This window comes from Chionomys nivalis, chromosome 1, assembly GCF_950005125.1.
Source record: "Chionomys nivalis chromosome 1, mChiNiv1.1, whole genome shotgun sequence".
Lineage (NCBI taxonomy): Eukaryota > Metazoa > Chordata > Mammalia > Rodentia > Cricetidae > Chionomys > Chionomys nivalis.
In genome coordinates this window covers 1,853,803-1,860,151 of record NC_080086.1, presented here as the reverse complement: position 1 = coordinate 1,860,151, position 6,349 = coordinate 1,853,803, and the positions used below count along the sequence as shown (strand labels likewise).

Here is a 6,349-nt window from a genome sequence, read left to right as displayed (position 1 = left end):
GATTGGTATTTTTTTAAAAGAAAATCTAATAAATTAAAAACAATCTCAAATGTGATCCCAGAAATAAGAATAGTTTGCATATTGCCATTGTGACCAATATGCATTTTCCAATAGGTGAGGGAACAGGAAAATTAACTATGAATGAAGAATGAATGAAGAATGAATGAATGAATGAATGAATGAATGTCAGAGCTTGACATGAACACAATGTACATGGATCAAATTGGAGGCCATGGCCAGAGGGCTTTGTGTCCTGAGTCAGTTTCCCACACTATGGTGTGTCTGAATGATCCCTCTGTGAGTTTCCAATCTGACAGCAATGGACAATGTATAGACTCTAACTGATGTCCCCTCTGGGGCATTTCAAATGTGTCGTGGGAAATGTCTGGCGCTGGGGTGTCAGGTGGAAGTTCCCTGTGCCACCATGAAGTCATGAGCATGTGACAAGATTCAGTAACACGAAGAGACCGGAGGGAGAGTGAGCAGCAAGATTCCCAGTCCAGAGATAGCCCGCCCGGAGCCGGGGCCACTCTGAAAACCACTGGGTCCTTTCAGCTAGGACCTAGATGCTCAAAGTCCTGCTGACATGTTCTGGGTGACACAGTCTCTTGATGAGATTTCCCTGCACCTGCACTTGACCCTCTCACCGCCAACATTGTAAAGAACTTGTTCTCTCTTATCTTTCTTATTTAGTAAACACAGCAATGCCTCATCAAAAACGATAAAATTTTTACCAGTCAAAAATGTATTTTTCGAGTTCTTGCGAGTTTCTTCCTGCTCTCTGCATCTGGCCTCTGGTCTCTAGCCACTTCTCTTGTGTCATGGCCCCAAAACGACAATCTGCGCTTCTGCCTCAGTCCAAGAAACCCAAATCAGCTCCTTCCCCGAAACTGGAGGACAAGTCTGCCTCTCCCAGCCTGTCGAAGGGAGAAAAAAAAAAAAAAACAGCAAGAAGCAATTGAACACATTGATGAAGTACAAAATGAAATAGACAGACTTAATGAACAAGCAAGTGAGGAAATACTAAAAGCAGAACAAAAATATAACAAACTCCGCCAACCATTTTTTCAGAAGAGATCAGAATTGATCGCTAAAATCCCAGATTTTTGGGTAACCACATTTGTCAACCATCCATAAGTGTCTGCACTGCTTGGGGAGGAAGACGAAGAGGCTCTGCATTATTTAACCAGAGTTGAAGTAACAGAATTTGAAGACATTAAATCAGGTTACAGAATAGATTTTTATTTTGATGAAAATCCTTACTTCGAAAATAAAGTTCTCTCCAAAGAATTTCATCTGAATGAGAGTGGTGACCCATCCTCAAAGTCCACGGAAATCAAATGGAAATCTGGAAAGGATTTGACAAAATGCTCGAGTCAAACACAGAATAAGGCCAGCAGGAAGAGACAAGACGAAGAGCCAGAGAGCTTCTTTACCTGGTTTACTGACCACTCTGATGCAGGTGCAGATGAGTTAGGAGAAGTCATCAAAGATGACATTTGGTCAAGCCCTTTGCAGTACTATTTGGTTCCTGATATGGACAATGAAGAGGGAGAGGCAGAAGATGATGATGATAAAGAAGAAGAAGAAGGCTTGGAAGATATTGATGAGGAAGGAGATGAAGGTGAAGGGGAAGAAGGAGAGGAGGATGAGGCGAGGGTGACTAGCTCAGTAGACTGATGGATTCCGACTCTCTTTTTTATTTTTGTTTTATTTTTTAAATTTCTCCAGTCCCTGGGAGCAAGTTGCAGTCATTTCCCTCCCGTCCCCAATCCCTCTTGTGCTCAGTCGCCCTGTTTCTGAGGTCTCGCTTCTCAATACCATGGTTCTCAACTTATTTTTGGGGAAATATCTTGAGCAAAATATAATGGGAAAAGAATCTCCACTACTCTGTTCTACATTCATTTTTATCTTTTGTTGTCTTGAACTGTGGATTCAACACCACCACCACCGTGCGCTGTGGGAAAAAAGAAAAGCCCTCCAGCCCCTTTGGCTCTGCTGGAGCTGGGGGGTGCTAGGCCCCTGTGTAGTAGTGCATAGAATTCTAGCTTTTTTCCTTTCTCTGTATATTGGGCTCAGAGATTACACTGTGTCTATGTGAATACAGACAGCATTTACCAATATATACATATATATATATGTATGTATATATATATATTCTGATTAGTGGAAAGCTAGAAATATTAATTTCTTACAATGATATTCTTCAGAAAATGTTGTGCATTTTTTTGAGACAGGGACTTGCTATGCGACTCTGTCAGATCTGGAACATATTACATAGCCCAGGCTAACCTGAACCCACAGCCTGGCATTTTCTCTCCTCAGCCTGTTGAGTGTTAGGATTACAGGGCTGCTCTATTTCAGAAAGTTTCTTAACAAGGGCGAGAAGAGCATTTAAAAATCCCACTCAGGATGGTCACCCCTGCATTAAACACAGCATCGCTTACCTGCAATCAACTTGTTAAAAACAAAAGCAGCCAGGGTAATATAATAAACTATAAATATCACCATGAAATTCTTATTTTCCTTCTCTTATTTTCTTTTGGACTGGCTCCTGGAAATCATATACCTCTAAGGGGTCCAGAGTGGTCTGTCTACATACACACAAACGGGGTGATCAAGTCCATCCATCTCTCCATCCCAGACACTTGTCACGCCATTGTGTTGGAAACATTCCGATCTTCCCTACCAGCCATTTTAAAATATCCAGTTGTGGCCAACCACAGGTGTGACCATGCTAGAGACATTGTCCCATGGAATGTACCAACAACCCTGTTTCCAATCTCCCTCCCTCCGCACTTTTCTTCACGTAAATCCTAACTGCTCATAGAGCTCCATCCTGTGTTCGTATTTCTACTTTTAAATGAGGAAGAAACTAGTGTAGCAAAGAAGACCCGGATGCAAGCAGCACAGGTGTCCTAGTCACAAAGAAACCGTGACGCTCAGGACTGCGACAATCAGGAGAGCAGCCACAGCTCAGCCACTTCCCTGCATCCTCAGGAGTGTCCTAACGCGCACTGCACTGACATCAACTACGGGAACAAGGAAATCGCAATGCCTGGTGAGGGCTGGAGGAACGTGCATTTGGAGTGTTTTTGGAGTCACAGTGTGAGTATAAACCGTTCCTTACAGACCCATAGGTGGAAGGTTTGGATCCCAGCTGTTGGTGGAGCTACTGGGAGGTTCTAGAATCTTTAGGAGGTAGGGTCTAGTTGGGAGAAGGTCACCCAAGACTTGACTTTGCAGGTCACACCTGGTCCCTAGTTTCTTCCTGGGTCTCTGCTCCCTGGACACCAAACAATGAAGAACCTTCTCTGGCATGAACATCCCACCCTGCCCTGAGTGTCTCTCTGTGTGTGTAGAATCATTCAGGACTGCCCCTCTGACACCATAAACCAAACAGATCTTTCCACCCTCACGCTTCTCTTGGGTATTTCGATATCTTTACTTTTTTTCTTCTCCTTATCTTTTCTTTTCTTCCTTCTCCTTCTTTTTCTCTTTGAGCTGATGAACAGCATATTACTATGTTGTTGATCCTAAATTCCTGGGCTCAAGGAATCCCTTCCTACCACCTCAGCCTCCCAGGAAGCTAGGAGTTCAGGTATACTCCACTGTACCTAACTTGATATAGATACTGTTGTAAAATCACCGGATAAAATATATAGTCAGTTAAATTTAAAATTCAAGTCATTTTGTTATAATTATTGTCCATGTAACGTGTGCTAATTGTCTGAAAACCAACATTAACAGGGTGTCCTAGATTCACTTCAGTTTCTCTGATGATAAAATCCCCAAACCAAAAGGAATTTAGGTAATAAAGGAGTTTATTTCAGCTATTATTCCAGTTTATAGTGCGTTTTTGTGGGGAAGTCAAGGAAGAAATGTCAACAGCTAGTCTTGTCACATCCACAGTCAAGTGCAGAAAATGATGAATGCACACCCATCTGACCTGCTTCCTCTCTTCCTTATAGTCCAGGACGCCCTGCCTAGGAAACAGAGCCACCCACACTGACCCACTAGGGCCAAGAATCACACTGGGTGTCCCTTTTATGTTTTCTTTGTTGCATTATGTTGTGTTATATTTTGAGACAGGGTCTACTGTGTAGTCTCCATTGCCCTGGAACTCATTCTGTAGATCAGGCTGGCCTCTAGCCTAGAGATTCACCTTCCTCTGTCTCCTGAGCCCTGGAATTAATGTGTCTACCACCACACCTGGTGCGTTTTTATTTGCTAATTTGTCAATGTTTTAACTTGGCCCTTCAATGACTGATATAACTCAGTGAAATAATAGCCTGTAATCCATTAAGTTTAATAAAACATACCTGGCATATCCTAGTGTTGAAAAGAGATTAAATGGCTAGCTAAGTTTCTTCCCCAGCTTTCAATTCAATTGTCAATGTTGCTTTCTGGGTAATATGTGCTACTTATGTGTTGTATAGATGATGTGAGTAGCTATGTCACAAGCCCCATTTCCGTATGGAGAAACATTCAGCAGTCATTACTCTAGTGCAGACTGCAGTCTCTCTGGGTTGCATACAGTCCAGCTTCAGAGAGGGGAAAAATGGAGTCCCTGAAAGAGGTTGATAGCAATTACATTTTCATCTTCCTTGGAAAAGTCCACAGGCACTTGGCTCTGACACTCTCCTGTGGACACACACACGCATGCACGCACACACACACACATACACACACATGCACACTGCATACACATGCATGCACACACAAACACACATGCATGCACACCCACATGCACACTCACACACACGCATGTACACACTCACACACATGCATGCACACACAAACACACACGCATGCACACCCACATGCACACTCACACATGCACACACGTGAGCATGCACACACATGCACACATGCATGCACACACATGCACGCATATGCACACACAGGCACAGATGCACACGCGCACACATGCATGCACACATACACCCACATACGCATACATGTACACACACATGCATAGACACGCTCACGCGCACGTGCACACGCACTACATTCTTTATTTCTTTTACAATCAAGTTCTGTGCTATTTTTATCTGAAAGATGAAATGGTAAGTTCCCTCCGGGCACAAAGACAGGCATTTGCTGGGACCCTGTCATTAGCGTCCCCGCTATGCTGAGTGGCCCCAGCCTCACAGGGGTTTCCACCCTGTGAAACCTGATGGATGAGTTGACAGGCCCTTCCAGACCTGGGCGGCTGCAGTGTGAGCTCGGGGCCTGGAAACAATAAAAGCGCGGTTTTCTGAGAGACTTACCTGCAGAAGAGCCAAGAACATAAACGTTCTTTCTGTTTTCTACCTTAAGCCTCTTCTCTCCTCTTAGTCTCCGGAGGGGGTGGGGGGAGCTGTATCCTGTCAGGTTAATTGAGGGTGACATGAAATGTAATTGTAGCAGCCGCTGCTGGGTTGACTGCAAGGGAGCAGTGAGCAGGTGGAAGCCTCACATTGGGAAGGGCAGAGGCGAAGACTGCAGGGTTTGGAACTGTCAGCTGTTTGCTGTTGAACATCGGGCAAGCATCCAGTCGACATCTGACAAGGGACAGATCGGCGCCCAACAGGGTCTGAGAATCTACAGAATAATCTCCTTGATTCCCTGAGTTCAGGTCAGAAATTACAGTCCGTTTTGGGCACAGCCCAGCATGGCTCTCAAAGGGCTACTCCTAAAACTGGGTGTTTCCATGTCGCAGAGCAGGAAGGAAGTGTATACTCCACCACACGCCCTCAAAGAGCTTAAAGAAAGGATGGAGGGGCCTCCAGCATCTTAGCTTTCCAAACTGGTGTGGACCAGCCGTCAGTGGGGCCCAGGCTGAAGAGGGCATCCCATCCATGGTGTGCTAGATGCTGTATCATTTCATACGCTCAGAACCATCCTTCCTGCCCAGCCTTGTCATGTCTTCTTGGCTAATCTAGCAATCTTACAATAATTTGCTTGCAAGTTCATCCTATTACCCATAATTCTTCCAAATGTTGAATCAACATGAATTCACCTCTATTAATAGCCCCAGACAATAGAGTTAGATAGCATTGCTGAGTGGACTCCAGCCTCCCATAAGAAGCAATTGTATTTCTTCTGGGTTGAAAATTTTAATGTAATGTATATGACGCCACGCTATGATGAGAAGCTGGCTATAACTTCCTGCCTGCAGGCAAGACTGTCACCACAAAAGAAGGTTGCTGTCCCTCTCTCAGAAGTTATAAGGCTTGATTAAGCTCACAGTCGGCAACAGTAGGAAAGACAACAGCAACAAAAACATGGGGAAGAGGATAGAAGAAGAAAAAGAATTTGTCTAGAACTTCAGGGGACAGGGAGACTCCTGAGTCTGAGGAAACAG

At 44.3% G+C, this 6,349-nt stretch overlaps 1 pseudogene; it reads left to right on the top strand.

Moving 5' to 3' along the window:
- The first annotated feature begins 821 nt into the window (after nucleotides 1-821).
- LOC130878816 (protein SET-like) lies at nucleotides 822-1,680 on the top strand (annotated as a pseudogene).
- Nucleotides 1,681-6,349: the final 4,669 nt, after the last annotated feature.